Below are 17,647 nucleotides of genomic sequence, written 5' to 3'. Positions count from 1 at the left end.
TACAGCTAGTTTCCAGAGAAACCAAACTTAGTGCTGGCAGTTGAACATGCAGTGTGAAGCTCTTCTGAAGTCCTTCAAAAAAGAACTAAATCAGAAGATATGATCCTCGTTTTCGAACTAATTCAGACTGTAGAATTCTTTGTTGTGTTCCCAGTCCATTTTGCCATATAAATAGGTAGTAGAAAATGTGTGAATTCATTAGTATAAATTAAATGAGTTATGAAAGAGAGGACCTCATCCTCCTGATGGACATTATAAGGAAGGAGATAACTTCAGGCATTGCCTCAGAAAAAAGTACGCTGCATAGGAGGGTTACTCATAACAGTGCGGTTACTCCTGGAAGAGAGGAATATCTGTTGGTGAATATCGCCTTGCAAGGAGGACTGTTCATCCTATCAAAAGTCATGCTCCGAGAAGGGATATTGAAAGGAGGAGGGTAATTCTGCAAAGAGAGCATCCTCTTCACCGAACTGTCAAGACACAGCAAGTCTTTGCCTCAAGAAGGGAGCCCTGGTGAGGAGAGCTACTCATTTGAGAGGAGTAAGTTGTCCAGGAGAAGACCCTCCTCAAGTGAAGCTTGCCTTGCAGGGAGAGGTCGCGCAATGAAAACTCACTCTGTAGAGTGGAACCAATCATTTGAGAAGTGCATCTGGGCCAAGAGAAGACCCTCTCCTGGGAATATTCAGCCCACAGGGATTGTTCCACCTTGAAGGACAAGACGCCCCGAGGAAGAGAGATTTTCAGTTGGAAGGGGCACCTCAGCAATTAGAGTACCCTCTCTCTGTTGGTTAAGGACACTCCATCAAAAGCTGCCATGGGAAAAAGGGTCTATTATCTGGAAAGGGTAACTCTGCAAATAGAGGATCCACTCCTGTGAAATGCAATCTTAGAGCGAGGCTTCACTTCAGCAAAGGTACACTGAAAAGAAGGGCTACTCATGTGAGAGGGGTAAAATGAATGGCAGGGAAAATATCCTCTGCAAGTGAAGATCACCTTGCAGGGAGAGATATCCCCATTCATGAATGCCATGTAAAGGGGGGTCATTCATTTTAAAAGCATAACTCTGAAAAGGGAAAACTGTCCCAGGGAAAAATATTGCCACAAAAGGAGGCATTGCTTCAAAAAAATTATCCTATAGAGGAGGGTTACTCATTGTTTAGGGGAAACTCTGCAAACACAGGACACTTAACTGGGAAACATCAACCCAGGGAGAGGTCAGCATTAGAAGAAAAGCCTCCCAACATTGGAGGGTCAGCCAGTTCTGAAAGACAAAACTTGGGTGCATGAGGACACATTAAACGTGTTGTTGTTCTCCAAAAATGTTTCCCACCATTAGTAAAGGGATAAATCCATTTTATGTACTGTTTTGCTATTTTCTTTTTAATTAATTTTCACTAAAATCTCCATTATATTATAATTTTGTTTATTTTAGGCTTATGAATTCCTTTATTCCAGTGTCTTGAGACAAAGGGCCAGGTTACTGACCTGAAATCTTTCTCTAAATATGTGCGTGTGTTTGTGTGTGTGTGTGTGTGTTTGTGTGTATGTGTGTGTGTGTGTGTTATTCTTTTATGTCTGAGCATGTGTCTATGGGTGTTTTCAGAGAGCAAAAGGAATCACATCCCTCGAAGCTAGAGCTTGAGATGGTTGTGACACCTGTATTTGTCCTGTAAGACCCAAACTGGGTGTTTTGCAAGAACAGCAAGGCCCTGAAACAGCTGTACCATCTCTCCAGCCCCTTTTCCTTGGTTTTAAAGCAGGCACTTATAGTTGAAAATCATCTCTAATCACTAATTTAGTAATGGTATAGATATTCATATATTTTGTCTTCATTTGACTTTTTCATTTCCAACAGCTTCTCTCTGTAGTTTAACTTTCAATTCTCCTGCCTCAGCAGTTCAAGTGACTGTGCTTGTAGGCCTTCATCACTATTTGTGGTGTTTTCAATAAATATTTGAATTTCTCTTTTTAAGTCCTCATTTTACACATTGAAACAGTATTGACTTTCGATAGATTCTAATTTTCTAAATTACTTAAATTTGCTTGTTATTGATTTCTAACTACATTCCAGCGTGGTTAAAGTGTGTAGTTAGTTCTACCCTTTTCTATTCTTTTTCTTTTTCCTGGGTATGATCTAACATGGAGAACGTTCTACATTGACCTGAGAAGAATGTCTGTGCTGCTAGTCTTTTGTGGAATGTAGTGTAGATGTATTTCTAAGACTATTTTCTTTGTAGTGCTGTTCAAGTCTATTATCTCACTGTTCTATTGTCTCTGTGGTCCTTTCTACTACTGAAAGTAATTCATGAAATCTCCAAAAAGTAACTTTAAATTGTCTATTTTATCTGTGTGTTTTCTTGGTTCATGAAATTTTTTCTGATCTCAAGCGACAGTAATAGTTTCCTATTACAATCATCACTTTGACCAATAGTAAGCTTAGTTTTGCCCATATGGTTTTAGTTTTAAAGTGTATTGGTGAGATACCTAAATAGCCTCTCTAGCTTGGTAGGCTTGTAATTTGTTTTCTTTATGGAAATACATTTAATTCAGAGTGATACTGTAGTATTTCACAGCCAAAGATTGTAGTCTCAATAATCTTTCTTTAAAGATGGACCATAAGCTTATTTATAATATTCTAAGCTTTAAACATACTTGTAGAGATGTACATGTATTTTAATATCTTAAAAACCTGTATCAAATACAATTACATTAAAAAATTAGATATATTTTTTCAAGTTATCCAAGACAATGATTATATGTATTTCAATTTTCACCAATAATATGTAGTATGTTTCCCACACTCAAGTTAGCATTGCATGGTATCAGTTAGTTTTTCATTTATTTTTATTGTGCTCTACATTTTTCTCTGCTCTCCTCCCAGTTATGATAACAATTTATATCTTATATCTTTTCCCAGCTTTCTGAATTCGGACTATGTTTTTATTTTTCTTATACACAGATTAATAGATTAATTTATCATCTTTACATTCTCTGGGTGAATGGAAATGAACTCATTGCCATGTTCAGAGTATACCAAATATGGAGGCAATGAAAAAAAAATGAGATTGAAAAGAAACCTATTCTTCCTCAGTGGCGATGACACCCATTTCTTTTTAACCATCTGAGCTGTAGTGCCCTTCATCTGAGAGCTCCTCCACACACTCGTATTCATGGATTGAAGAGAAGGGTCCAAGTAATTTTGGCAAAGAATGCGTCAGAGGAAGGAGGACATATTAATCAAGAGAGTTGTTCAGGTTGTGCATGCCTTAATGCTAGTCCTGGAGAAGCATTAACTTGGGGATCTGTGTGTGCTTCAGGACAGCCTGGCCTTTAGAAACGCCCCACCCCCACAAACCACCTGCCTCCACTATGACATCAGAGTAGTGGTCCAATCATTTAGCTGTGGAACATCGGATAATTTGCATAGGACTATCTATTGGCCAAAGGGCTTAAGCCCATCCCCAAGATGATGTTTGTGTACAGCTAGTTTCCAGAGAAACCAAACTTAGTGCTGGCAGTTGAACATGCAGTGTGAAGCTCTTCTGAAGTCCTTAAAAAAAGAACTAAATCAGAAGATATGATCCTCGTTTTCGAACTAATTCAGACTATAGAATTCTTTGTTGTGTTCCCAGTCCATTTTGCCATATAAATAGGTAGTAGAAAATGTGTGAATTCATTAGTATAAATTAAATGAGTTATGAAAGAAAGGACCTCATCCTCGTGATGGACATTATAAGGAAGGAGATAACTTCAGGCATTGCCTCAGAAAAACGTACGCTGCATAGGAGGGTTACTCATAACAGTGCGGTTACTCCTGGAAGAGAGGAATATCTGTTGGTGAATATCGCCTTGCAAGGAGGACTGTTCATCCTATCAAAAATCATGCTCCGAGAAGGGATATTGAAAGGAGGAGGTTAATTCTGCAAAGAGAGCATCCTCTTCACCGAACTGTCAAGACACAGCAAGTCTTTGCCTCAAAAAGGGAGCCCTGGTGAGGAGAGCTACTCATTGGAGAGGAGTAAGTTGTCCAGGAGAAGACCCTCCTCAAGTGAAGCTTGCCTTGCAGGGAGAGGTCGCGCAATGAAAACTCACTCTGCAGAGTGGAACCAATCATTTGAGAAGTGCATCTGGGCCAAGAGAAGACCCTCTCCTGGGAATATTCAGCCCACAGGGATTGTTCCACCTTGAAGGACAAGACGCCCCGAGGAAGAGAGATTTTCAGTTGGAAGGGGCACCTCAGCAATTAGAGTACCCTCTCTCTGTTGGTTAAGGACACTCCATCAAAAGCTGCCATGTGAAAAAGGGTCTATTATCTGGAAAGGGTAACTCTGCAAATAGAGGATCCACTCCTGTGAAATGCAATCTTAGAGCGAGGCTTCTCTTCAGCAAAGGTAAACTGAAAAGAAGGGCTTCTCATGTGAGAGGGGTAAAATGAATGGCAGGGAAAATATCCTCTGCAAGTGAAGATCACCTTGCAGGGAGAGATATCCCCATCCAAGAATGCCCTGTAAAGGGGGGGTCATTCATTTTAAAAGCATAACTCTGAAAAGGGAAAACTCTCCCAGGGAAAAATATTGCCCCAAATGGAGGCATTGCTTCAAAAAAAATTATCCTATAGAGGAGGGTTACTCATTGTTTAGGGGAAACTCTGCAAACACAGGACACTTAACTGGGAAACATCAACCCAGGGAGAGGTCAGCATTAGAAGAAAAGCCTCCCAACATTGGAGGGTCACCCAGTTCTGAAAGACAAAACTTGGGTGCATGAGGACACATTAAACGTGTTGTTGTTCTCCAAAAATGTTTCCCACCATTAGTAAAGGGATAAATCCATTTTATGTACTGTTTTACTATTTTCTTTTTAATTAATTTTCACTAAAATATCCATTATATTATAATTTTGATTATTTTAGGCTTATGTATTCCTTTATTCCAGTGTCTTGAGACAAAGGGCCAGGTTACTGACCTGTAATCTTTCTCTAAATATGTGTGTGTGTGTGTGTGTGTGTGTGTGTTATTCTTTTATGTCTGAGCATGTGTCTATGGGTGTTTCAAGAGAGCAAAAGGAATCACATCCCTCGAAGCTAGAGCTTGAGTTGGTTGTGACACCTGTATTTGTCCTGTAAGACCCAAACTGGGTGTTTTGCAAGAACAGCAAGGCCCTGAAACAGCTGCAGAATCTCTCCAGCCCCTTTTCCTTGGTTTTAAAGCAGGCACTTATAGTTGAAAATCATCCCTAATCAGTAATTTAGTAATGGTATAGATATTCATATATTTTGTCTTCATTTGACTTTTTCATTTCCAACAGCTTCTCTCTGTAGTTTAACTTTCAATTCTCCTGCCTCAGCAGTTCAGGTGACTGTGCTTGTAGGCCTTCATCACTATTTGTGGTGTTTTCAATAAATATTTGAATTTCTGTTTTTAAGTCATCATTTTACACATTGAAACAGTATTTACTTTCGATAGATTCTAATTTTCTAAATTACTTAAATTTGCTTGTTATTGATTTCTAACTACATTCCAGCGTGGTTAAAGTGTGTAGTTAATTCTTCACTTTTTTATTCTTTTTCTTTTTCCTGGGTATGATCTAACATGGAGAACGTTCTACATTGACCTGAGAAGAATGTCTGTGCTCCTAGTCTTGTGTGGAATGTAGTGTAGATGTATTTCTAAGACTATTTTCTTTGTAGTGCTGTTCAAGTCTTTTATCTCACTGTTCTATTGTCTCTGTGCTCCTTACTACTACTGAAAGTAGTTCATGAAATCTCCAAAAAGTAACTTTAAATTGTCTATTTTATCTGTGTGTTTTCTTGGTTCATGTAATTTTTTCTGATCTCAAGCGACAGTCATAGTTTCCTATTACAATCATCACTTTGACCAATAGTAAGCTTAGTTTTGCCCATAAGGTTTTAGTTTTAAAGTGTATTTGGTGAGATACCTAAATAGCCTCTCTAGCTTGGTAGGCTTGTAATTTGTTTTCTTTATGGAAATACATTTAATTCAGAGTGATACTGTAGTATTTCACAGCCAAAGATAGTAGTCTCAATTATCTTTCTTTAAAGATGGACCATAAGCTTATTTATAATATTCTAAGCTTTAAAAATACTTGTAGAGATGTACATGTATTTTAATATCTTAAGAACCTGTATCAAATACAATTACATTTAAAAATTAGATATATTTTTTCAAGTTATCCAAGACAATGCTTATATGTATTTCAATTTTCACCAATAATATGTAGTATGTTTCCCACACTCAAGTTAGCATTGCATGGTATCAGTAAGTTTTTCATTTATTTTTATTGTGCTCTACATTTTTCTCTGCTCTCCTCCCAGTTATGATAACAATTTATATCTTATATCTTTTCCCAGCTTTCTGAATTCGGACTATGTTTTTATTTTTCTTATACACTGATTAATAGATTAATTTATCATCTTTACATTCTCTGGGTGAATGGAAATGAACTCATTGCCATGTTCAGAGTTTACCAAATATGGAGACAATGAGAAAAAAAAGTGATTGAAAAGAAACCTATTCTTCCTCAGTGGCGACAGGCCTGCAATGACACCCATTTTTTTTTAACCATCTGATCTGTAGTGCCCTTCATCTGAGAGCTCCTCCACACACTCGTATTCATGGATTGAAGAGAAGGGTCCAAGTAATTTTGGCAAAGAATGCTTCAGAGGAAGGAGGACATATTAATCAAGAGAGTTGTTCAGGTTGTGCATGCCTTAATGCTAGTCCTGGAGAAGCATTAACTTGGGGATCTGTGTGTGCTTCAGGACAGCCTGGGCTTTAGAAACGCCCCACCCCCACAAACCACCTGCCTCCACTATGACATCAGAGTAGTGGTCCAATCATTAGCTGTGGAACATCGGATAATTTGCATAGGACTATCTATTGGCCAAAGGGCTTAAGCCCATCCCCAAGATGATGTTTGTGTACAGCTAGTTTCCAGAGAAACCAAACTTAGTGCTGGCAGTTGAACATGCATTGTGAAGCTCTTCTGAAGTCCTTAAAAAAAGAACTAAATCAGAAGATATGATCCTCGTCTTCAAACTAATTCAGACTATAGAATTCTTTGTTGTGTTCCCAGTCCATTTTGCCATATAAATAGGTAGTAGAAAATGTGTGAATTCATTAGTATAAATTAAATGAGTTATGAAAGAAAGGACCTCATCCTCGTGATGGACATTATAAGGAAGGAGATAACTTCAGGCATTGTCTCAGAAAAAAGTACGCTGCATAGGAGGGTTACTCATAACAGTGCGGTTACTCCTGGAAGAGAGGAATATCTGTTGGTGAATATCGCCTTGCAAGGAGGACTGTTCATCCTATCAAAAGTCATGCTCTGAGAAGGGATATTGAAAGGAGGAGGGTAATTCTGCAAAGAGAGCATCCTCTTCACCGAACTGTCAAGACACAGCAAGTCTTTGCCTCAAAAAGGGAGCCCTGGTGAGGAGAGCTACTCATTTGAGAGGAGTAAGTTGTCCAGGAGAAGACCCTCCTCAAGTGAAGCTTGCCTTGCAGGGAGAGGTCGCGCAATGAAAACTCACTCTGTAGAGTGGAACCAATCATTTGAGAAGTGCATCTGGGCCAAGAGAAGACCCTCTCCTGGGAATATTCAGCCCACAGGGATTGTTCCACCTTGAAGGACAAGACGCCCCGAGGAAGAGAGATTTTCAGTTGGAAGGGGCACCTCAGCAATTAGAGTACCCACTCTCTGTTGGTTAAGGACACTCCATCAAAAGCTGCCATGTTAAATAGGGTCTATTATCTGGAAAGTGTAACTCTGAAAATCGAGGATCCACTCCTGTGAAATGCAGTCTTAGAACGAGGCTTCTCTTCAGCAAAGGTACACTGAAAGGAAGGGCTACTCATGTGAGAGGGGTAAAATGAATGGCAGGGAAAATATCCTCTGCAAGTGAAGATCACCTTGCAGGGAGAGATATCCCCATCCAAGAATGCCCTGTAAAGGGGGGTCATTCATTTTAAAAGCATAACTCTGAAAAGGGAAAACTGTCCCAGGGAAAAATATTGCCCCAAAAGGAGGCATTGCTTCAAAAAAAATTATCCTATAGAGGAGGGTTACTCATTGTTTAGGGGAAACTCTGCAAACACAGGACACTTAACTGGGAAACATCAACCCAGGGAGAGGTCAGCATTAGAAGAAAAGCCTCCCAACATTGGAGGGTCACCCAGTTCTGAAAGACAAAACTTGGGTGCATGAGGACACATTAAACGTGTTGTTGTTCTCCAAAAATGTTTCCCACCTTTAGTAAAGGGATAAATCCATTTTATGTACTGTTTTGCTATTTTCTTTTTAATTAATTTTCACTAAAATCTCCATTATATTATAATTTTGTTTATTTTAGGCTTATGTATTCCTTTATTCCAGTGTCTTGAGACAAAAGGCCAGGTTAGTGACCTGAAATCTTTCTCTAAATATGTGTGTGTGTGTGTGTTGTGTGTGTGTGTGTGTGTGTTATTCTTTTATGTCTGAGCATGTGTCTATGGGTGTTTCAAGAGAGCAAAAGGAATCACATCCCTCGAAGCTAGAGCTTGAGATGGTTGTGACACCTGTATTTGTCCTGTAAGACCCAAACTGGGTGTTTTGCAAAAACAGCAAGGCCCTGAAAGAGCTGCACCATCTCTCCAGCCCCTTTTCCTTGGTTTTAAAGCAGGCACTTATAGTTGAAAATCATCCCTAATCAGTAATTTAGTAATGGTATAGATATTCATATATTTTGTCTTCATTTGACTTTTTCATTTCCAACAGCTTCTCTCTGTAGTTTAACTTTCAATTCTCCTGCCTCAGCAGTTCAGGTGACTGTGCTTGTAGGCCTTCATCACTATTTGTGGTGTTTTCAATAAATATTTGAATTTCTGTTTTTAAGTCATCATTTTACACATTGAAACAGTATTTACTTTCGATAGATTCTAATTTTCTAAATTACTTAAATTTGCTTGTTATTGATTTCTAACTACATTCCAGCGTGGTTAAAGTGTGTAGTTAATTCTTCACTTTTTTATTCTTTTTCTTTTTCCTGGGTATGATCTAACATGGAGAACGTTCTACATTGACCTGAGAAGAATGTCTGTGCTCCTAGTCTTGTGTGGAATGTAGTGTAGATGTATTTCTAAGACTATTTTCTTTGTAGTGCTGTTCAAGTCTTTTATCTCACTGTTCTATTGTCTCTGTGCTCCTTACTACTACTGAAAGTAGTTCATGAAATCTCCAAAAAGTAACTTTAAATTGTCTATTTTATCTGTGTGTTTTCTTGGTTCATGTAATTTTTTCTTATCTCAAGCGACAGTCATAGTTTCCTATTACAATCATCACTTTGACCAATAGTAAGCTTAGTTTTGCCCATAAGGTTTTAGTTTTAAAGTGTATTTGGTGAGATACTTAAATAGCCTCTCTAGCTTGGTAGGCTTGTAATTTGTTTTCTTTATGGAAATACATTTAATTCAGAGTGATACTGTAGTATTTCACAGCCAAAGATAGTAGTCTCAATTATCTTTCTTTAAAGATGGACCATAAGCTTATTTATAATATTCTAAGCTTTAAACATACTTGTAGAGATGTACATGTATTTTAATATCTTAAAAACCTGTATCAAATACAATTACATTTAAAAATTAGATATATTTTTTCAAGTTATCCAAGACAATGCTTATATGTATTTCAATTTTCACCAATAATATGTAGTATGTTTCCCACACTCAAGTTAGCATTGCATGGTATCAGTAAGGTTTTCATATTTTTTGTGCTCTACATTTTTTCCTTCTCTCCTCCCAGTTATGATAACAATTTATATCTTATATCTTTTCCCAGCTTTCTGAATTCAGACTATGTTTTTATTTTTCTTATACACAGATTATTAGATTAATTTATCATCTTTACATTCTCTGGGTGAATGGAAATGAACTCATTGCCATGTTCAGAGTTTACCAAATATGGAGGCAATGAAAAAAAAAAGTGATTGAAAAGAATCCTATTCTTCCTCAGTGTCGACAGGCTGGCGATGACACCCATTTCTTTTTAACCATCTGAGCTGTAGTGCCCTTCATCTGAGAGCTGCTCCACACACTCGTATTCATGGATTGAAGAGAAGGGTCCAAGTAATTTTGGCAAAGAATGCGTCAAAGGAAGGAGGACATATTAATCAAGAGAGTTGTTCAGGTTGTGCATGCCTTAATGCTAGTCCTGGAGAAGCATTAACTTAGGGATCTGTGTGTGCTTCAGGACAGCCTGGCCTTTAGAAACGCCCCACCCCCACAAACCACCTGCCTCCATTGTGACATCAGAGTAGTGGTCCAATCATTGAGCTGTGGAACATCGGATAATTTGCATAGGACTATCTATTGGCCAAAGGGCTTAAGCCCATCCCCAAGATGATGTTTGTGTACAGCTAGTTTCCAGAGAAACCAAACTTAGTGCTGGCAGTTGAACATGCAGTGTGAAGCTCTTCTGAAGTCCTTAAAAAAAGAACTAAATCAGAAGATATGATCCTCGTCTTCAAACTAATTCAGACTATAGAATTCTTTGTTGTGTTCCCAGTCCATTTTGCCATATAAATAGGTAGTAGAAAATGTGTGAATTCATTAGTATAAATTAAATGAGTTATGAAAGAAAGGACCTCATCCTCGTGATGGACATTATAAGGAAGGAGATAACTTCAGGCATTGCCTCAGAAAAAAGTACGCTGCATAGGAGGGTTACTCATTACAGTGCGGTTACTCCTGGAAGAGAGGAATATCTGTTGGTGAATATCGCCTTGCAAGGAGGACTGTTCATCCTATCAAAAGTCATGCTCCGAGAAGGGATATTGAAAGGAGGAGGGTAATTCTGCAAAGAGAGCATCCTCTTCACCGAACTGTCAAGACACAGCAAGTCTTTGCCTCAAAAAGGGAGCCCTATTGAGGAGAGCTACTCATTTGAGAGGAGTAAGTTGTCCAGGAGAAGACCCTCCTCAAGTGAAGCTTGCCTTGCAGGGAGAGGTCGCACAATGAAAACTCACTCCTTAGAGTGGAACCAATCATTTGAGAAGTGCATCTGGGCCAAGAGAAGACCCTCTCCTGGGAATATTCAGCAGACAGGGATTGTTCCACCTTGAAGGACAAGACGCCCCGAGGAAGAGAGATTTTCAGTTGGCAGGGGCACCTCAGCAATTAGAGTACCCTCTCTCTGTTGGTTAAGGACACTCCATGAAAAGCTGCCATGTGAAAAAGGGTCTATTATCTGGAAAGGGTAACTCTGCAAATAGAGGATCCACTCCTGTGAAATGCAATCTTAGAGCGAGGTTTCGCTTCAGCAAAGGAACACTGAAAAGAAAGGCTACCCATGTGAGAGGGGTAAAATGAATGGCAGGGAAAATATCCTCTGCAAGTGAAGATCACCTTGCAGGGAGAGATATCCCCATCCAAGAATGCCCTGTAAAGGGGGGTCATTCATTTTAAAAGCATAACTCTGAAAAGGGAAAACTGTCCCAGGGAAAAATATTGCCACAAAAGGAGGCATTGCTTCAAAAAAAATTATCTTATAGAGGAGGGTTACTCATTGTTTAGGGGAAACTCTGCAAACACAGGACACTTAACTGGGGAACATCAACCCAGGGAGAGGTCAGCATTAGAAGAAAAGCCTCCCAACATTGGAGGGTCACCCAGTTCTGAAAGACAAAACTTGGGTGCATGAGGACACATTAAACGTGTTGTTGTTCTCCAAAAATGTTTCCAACCATTTGTAAAGAGATAAATCCATTTTATGTACTGTTTTGCTATTTTCTTTTTAATTAATTTTCACTAAAATCTCCATTATATTATAATTTTGTTTATTTTACGCTTATGGATTCCTTTATTCCAGTGTCTTGAGACAAAGGGCCAGGTTACTGACCTGAAATCTTTCTCTAAATATGTGTGTGTGTGTGTGTGTGTGTGTATGTGTGTGTGTGTGTATGTGTGTGTGTTATTCTTTTATGTCTGAGCATGTGTCTATGGGTGTTTCAAGAGAGCAAAAGGAATCACATCCCTCGAAGCTAGAGCTTGAGATGGTTGTGACACCTGTATTTGTCCTGTAAGACCCAAACTGGGTGTTTTGCAAGAATAGCAAGCCCCTGAAACAGCTGCTCCATCTCTCCAGCCCCTTTTCCTTGGTTTTAAAGCAGGCACTTATAGATGAAAATCATCCCTAACCACTAATTTAGTAATGGTATAGATATTCATATATTTTGTCTTCATTTGACTTTTTCATTTCCAACAGCTTCTCTCTGTAGTTTAACTTTCAATTCTCCTGCCTCAGCAGTACCAGTGACTGTGCTTGTAGGCCTTCATCACTATTTGTGGTGTTTTCTATAAATATTTGAATTTCTGTTGTTAAGCCCTCATTTTACACATTGAAACAGTATTTACTTTCGATAGATTATAATTTTCTAAATTACTTAAATTTGCTTGTTATTGATTTCTAACTACATTCCAGCGTGGTTAAAGTTTGTAGTTAATTCTACACTTTTCTATTCTTTTTCTTTTTCCTGGGTATGTTCTAACATGGAGAACGTTCTACATTGACCTGAGAAGAATGTCTGTGCTGCTAGTCTTGTGTGGAATGTAGTGTAGATGTATTTCTAAGACTATTTTCTTTGTAGTGCTGTTCAAGTCTTTTATCTCACTGTTATATTGTCTCTGTGGTCCTTACTACTACTGAAAGTAGTTCATGAAATCTCCAAAAAGTAACTTTAAATTGTCTATTTTATCTGTGTGTTTTCTTGGTTCATGTAATTTTTTCTGATCTCAAGCGACAGTAATAGTTTCCTATTACAATCATCACTTTGACCAATAGTAAGCTTAGTTTTGCCCATAAGGTTTTTGTTTTAAAGTGTATTTGGTGAGATACCTAAATAGCCTCTCTAGCTTGGTAGGCTTGTAATTTGTTTTCTTTATGGAAATACATTTAATTCAGAGTGATACTGTAGTATTTCACAGCCAAAGATAGTAGTCTCAATTATCTTCAATTAAAGATGGACCATAAGCTTATTTATAATATTCTAAGCTTTAAACTTACTTGTAGAGATGTACATGTATTTTAATATCTTAAAAACCTGTATCAAATACAATTACATTTAAAAATTAGATATATTTTTTCAAGTTATCCAAGACAATGATTATATGTATTTCAATTTTCACCAATAATATGTAGTATGTTTCCCAAACTCAAGTTAGCATTGCATGGTATCAGTAAGTTTTTCATTTATTTTTATTGTGCTCTACATTTTTCTCTGCTCTCCTCCCACTTATGATAACAATTTGTATCTTATATCTTTTTCCAGTTTTCTGAATTCGGACTATGTTTTTATTTTTCTTATACACAGATTGATAGATTAATTTATCATCTTTACAATCTCTGGGTGAATGGAAATGAACTCATTGCCATGTTCAGAGTTTACCAAATATGGAGGCAATGAAAAAAAACGTGAATGAGAAGAAACCTATTCATCCACAGTGGCGACAGGCTGGCGATAACACCCATTTCTTTTTAACCATCTGAGCTGTAGTGCCCTTCATCTGAGAGCTCCTCCACACACTCGTATTCATGGATTGAAGAGAAGGGTCCAAGTAATTTTGGCAAAGAATGCGTCAGAGGAAGGAGGACATATTAATCAAGAGAGTTGTTCAGGTTGTGCATGCTTTAATGCTAGTCCTGGAGAAGCATTAACTTGGGGATCTGTGTGTGCTTCAGGACAGCCTGGCCTTTAGAAACGCCCCACCCCCACAAACCACCTGCCTCCACTATGACATCAGAGTAGTGGTCCAATCATTTAGCTGTGGAACATCGGATAATTTGCATAGGACTATCTATTGGCCAAAGGGCTTAAGCCCATCCCCAAGATGTTGTTTGTGTAAAGCTAGTTTCCAGAGAAACCAAACTTAGTGCTGGCAGTTGAACATGCAGTGTGAAGCTTTTCTGAAGTCCTTACAAAAAGAACTGAATCAGAAGATATGATCCTCGTTTTCGAACTAATTCAGACTATAGAATTCTTTGTTGTGTTCCCAGTCCATTTTGCCATATAAATAGGTAGTAGAAAATGTGTGAATTCATTAGTATAAATTAAATGAGTTATGAAAGAAAGGACCTCATACTCGTGATGGACATTATAAGGAAGGAGATAACTTCAGGCATTGCCTCAGAAAAAAGTACGCTGCATAGGAGGGTTACTCATAACAGTGCGGTTACTCCTGGAAGAGAGGAATATCTGTTGGTGAGTATCGCCATGCAAGGAGGACTGTTCCTCCTATCAAAAGTCATGCTCCGAGAAGGGATATTGAAAGGAGGAGGGTAATTCTGCAAAGAGAGCATCCTCTTCACCGAACTGTCAAGACACAGCAAGTCTTTGCCTCAAAAAGGGAGCCCTGGTGAGGAGAGCTACTCATTTGAGAGGAGTAAGTTGTCCAGGAGAAGACCCTCCTCAAGTGAAGCTTGCCTTGCAGGGAGAGGTCGCGCAATGAAAACTCACTCTGTAGAGTGGAACCAATCATTTGAGAAGTGCATCTGGGCCAAGAGAAGACCCTCTACTGGGAATATTCAGCCCACAGGGATTGTTCCACCTTGAAGGACAAGACGCCCCGAGGAAGAGAGATTTTAAGTTGGCAGGCGCACCTCAGCAATTAGAGTACCCTATCTCTGTTGGTTAAGGACACTCCATCAAAAGTTGCCATGTGAAAAAGGGTCTATTATCTGGAAAGGGTAACTCTGCAAATAGAGGATCCACTCCTGTGAAATGCAATCTTAGAGCGAGGCTTCGCTTCAGCAAAGGTACACTGAAAAGAAGGGCTACTCATGTGAGAGGGGTAAAATGAATGGCAGGGAAAATATCCTCTGCAAGTGAAGATCACCTTGCAGGGAGAGATATCCCCATCCATGAATGCCCTGTAAAGGGGGGTCATTCATTTTAAAATCATAACTGTGAAAAGGGAAAACTGTCCCAGGGAAAAATATTGCCACAAAAGGAGGCATTGCTTCAAAAAAATTATCCTATAGAGGAGGGTTACTCATTGTTTAGGGGAAACTCTGCAAACACAGGACACTTAACTGGGAAACATCAACCCAGGGAGAGGTCAGCATTAGAAGAAAAGACTCCCAACATTGGAGGGTCACCCAGTTCTGAAAGACAAAACTTGGGTGCATGAAGATACATTAAACGTGTTGTTGTTCTCCAAAAATGTTTCCCACCATTAGTGAAGGGATAAATCCATTTTATGTACTGTTTTGCTATTTTCTTTTTAATTAATTTTCACTAAAATCTCCATTATATTATAATTTTGTTTATTTTAGGCTTTTGTATTCTTTTATTCCAGTGTCATGAGACAAAAGGCCAGGTTACTGACCTGAAATCTTTCTCTAAATATGTGTGTGTGTGTGTGTGTTGAGTGTGTGTGTTTGTGTGTGTGTGTGTGTGTGTATGTGTGTGTGTGTGTGTGTGTGTGTTTGTGTGTGTGTTATACTTTTTTGTCTGAGCATGTGTCTATGGGTGTTTCAAGAGAGCAAAAGGAATCACATCCCTCGAAGCTAGAGCTTGAGATGGTTGTGACACCTGTATTTGTCCTGTAAGACCCAAACTGGGTGTTTTGCAAGAATAGCAAGCCCCTGAAACAGCTGCTCCATCTCTCCAGCCCCTTTTCCTTGGTTTTAAAGCAGGCACTTATAGTTGAAAATCATCCCTAACCACTAATTTAGTAATGGTATAGATATTCATATATTTTGTCTTCATTTGACTTTTTCATTTCCAACAGCTTCTCTCTGTAGTTTAACTTTCAATTCTCCTGCCTCAGCAGTTCAAGTGACTGTGCTTGTAGGCCTTCATAACTGTTTGTGGTGTTTTCTATAAATATTTGAATTTCTGTTTTTAAGTCCTCATTTTACACATTGAAACAGTATTTACTTTCGATAGATTCTAATTTTCTAAATTAGTTAAATTTGCTTGTTATTGATTTCTAACTACATTCCAGTGTGGTTAAAGTGTGTAGTTAATTCTACACTTTTCTATTCTTTTTTTTTCCTTGGGTATGATCTAACATGGAGAACGTTCTACATTGACCTGAGAAGAATGTCTGTGCTGCTAGTCTTGTGTGGAATGTAGTGTAGATGTATTTCTAAGACTATTTTCTTTGTAGTGCTGTTCAAGTCTTTTATCTCACTGTTATATTGTCTCTGTGGTCCTTACTACTACTGAAAGTAGTTCATGAAATCTCCAAAAAGTAACTTTAAATTGTCTATTTTATCTGTGTGTTTTCTTGGTTCATGTAATTTTTTCTGATCTCAAGCGACAGTAATAGTTTCCTATTACAATCATCACTTTGACCAATAGTAAGCTTAGTTTTGCCCATAAGGTTTTTGTTTTAAAGTGTATTTGGTGAGATACCTAGATAGCCTCTCTAGCTTGGTAGGCTTGTAATTTGTTTTCTTTATGGAAATACATTTAATTCAGAGTGATACTGTAGTATTTCACAGCCAAAGATAGTAGTCTCAATTATCTTCAATTAAAGATGGACCATAAGCTTATTTATAATATTCTAAGCTTTAAACTTACTTGTAGAGATGTACATGTATTTTAATATCTTAAAAACCTGTATCAAATACAATTACATTTAAAAATTAGATATATTTTTTCAAGTTATCCAAGACAATGATTATATGTATTTCAATTTTCACCAATAATATGTAGTATGTTTCCCAAACTCAAGTTAGCATTGCATGGTATCAGTAAGTTTTTCATTTATTTTTATTGTGCTCTACATTTTTCTCTGCTCTCCTCCCACTTATGATAACAATTTGTATCTTATATCTTTTTCCAGTTTTCTGAATTCGGACTATGTTTTTATTTTTCTTATACACAGATTGATAGATTAATTTATCATCTTTACAATCTCTGGGTGAATGGAAATGAACTCATTGCCATGTTCAGAGTTTACCAAATATGGAGGCAATGAAAAAAAACGTGAATGAGAAGAAACCTATTCATCCACAGTGGCGACAGGCTGGCGATAACACCCATTTCTTTTTAACCATCTGAGCTGTAGTGCCCTTCATCTGAGAGCTCCTCCACACACTCGTATTCATGGATTGAAGAGAAGGGTCCAAGTAATTTTGGCAAAGAATGCGTCAGAGGAAGGAGGACATATTAATCAAGAGAGTTGTTCAGGTTGTGCATGCTTTAATGCTAGTCCTGGAGAAGCATTAACTTGGGGATCTGTGTGTGCTTCAGGACAGCCTGGCCTTTAGAAACGCCCCACCCCCACAAACCACCTGCCTCCACTATGACATCAGAGTAGTGGTCCAATCATTTAGCTGTGGAACATCGGATAATTTGCATAGGACTATCTATTGGCCAAAGGGCTTAAGCCCATCCCCAAGATGTTGTTTGTGTACAGCTAGTTTCCAGAGAAACCAAACTTAGTGCTGGCAGTTGAACATGCAGTGTGAAGCTTTTCTGAAGTCCTTACAAAAAGAACTGAATCAGAAGATATGATCCTCGTTTTCGAACTAATTCAGACTATAGAATTCTTTGTTGTGTTCCCAGTCCATTTTGCCATATAAATAGGTAGTAGAAAATGTGTGAATTCATTAGTATAAATTAAATGAGTTATGAAAGAAA

The sequence above is a fragment of the Myodes glareolus genome, chromosome X, assembly GCF_982192425.1.
Source record: "Myodes glareolus chromosome X, mMyoGla1.1, whole genome shotgun sequence".
Lineage (NCBI taxonomy): Eukaryota > Metazoa > Chordata > Mammalia > Rodentia > Cricetidae > Myodes > Myodes glareolus.
This window is presented reverse-complemented; position numbering follows the sequence as displayed.